The sequence below is a fragment of the Nicotiana attenuata genome, chromosome 7, assembly GCF_001879085.1.
Source record: "Nicotiana attenuata strain UT chromosome 7, NIATTr2, whole genome shotgun sequence".
Taxonomy (NCBI): domain Eukaryota; kingdom Viridiplantae; phylum Streptophyta; class Magnoliopsida; order Solanales; family Solanaceae; genus Nicotiana; species Nicotiana attenuata.
The window spans coordinates 63,937,756-63,938,842 of record NC_031995.1 but is presented as its reverse complement, the minus strand read 5'-3'; positions in this window follow the sequence as shown (position 1 = coordinate 63,938,842).

Here is a 1,087-nt window from a genome sequence, read left to right as displayed (position 1 = left end):
GTTGGTTGAGGGAGGAAGGAATTGCCTATTTCTAAACCTTGTAGTCTACTTCACATGTTAGGTGTTTGATGAAATTCCTAAGAGAGTTACACCATGGATAATCTTCCTAACTATTAATCAATTTCCGCTATCTCCTTATAGATTATTATTGCTAGAGGTGTTGGTGTATTGTAGAGATTTAAGGAAAGATCCATTGAGGTATGTATGGCTAAAACCCCGTCTTTCAGAAATTGAGCTCCGTCGTTGTTTGTGTAAATATGGTAAGATTAAAGTTGAATTGTGGTATTGATTGTTGTTTCACATGAATTTGGGATGGCAACCTTATATGCGTGATAATGTGTCTCAATATGATAAATGTTCTATTCTTGATAACTTGAAAGGGGTGCAAGGAATATAAATCATTTGTTGAAATGCTTAGACCTTAAATTTGAGTTTGAAGCTGCATATGTTGTGTTATCCACGTGAAGTCTCATCTATGCTTACAATCCTAAATGCTATTGTGTGCCCATATTTCCCTAAATTGCAAATCTATCATTGAAACTGGGAATGATGTGAAGTGGCCTAGTGCCAAATGTATGACGTGATAGTTGTGATCCCATGTGCCTATGAAATGATATATATGAAACAAAGATTGAATTGAGATGAGTAATGGAAAAGGGAAACGCCTCGGTTAGGCGGCCTAGCCGATCGGGCCGTGATCGGACACCATGATATATACACGTGGTGGCAATGTATTGATGAGTGAAACTGGAAAGTATGAATGAAGTAATGGTAACGTCTCCGGGAGACGGCCTAGCCAATCGGGCCGTGATCGGACTCCGCTCAAGAAAGCGGTGGTATTGTGAATGATGATGAACAGTATTGAAAGCCCCAAACTAAAGTCTATGGAAACATGATGTGAAAATTGTATGGTTCTTTTATATTGATAATGTTGTGATCATTTAAAGCTTTTGAGTTATACTTGTTATTTCCTTATTTTTGTATGAAAGTTCTTTCTAACTAGATGGTGTTTAGCTATACATACTAGTGCTATTCGATGGCACTAACGTCCCTTTTGCCGAGGGCGCTACGTCTTTAAATGGATGTA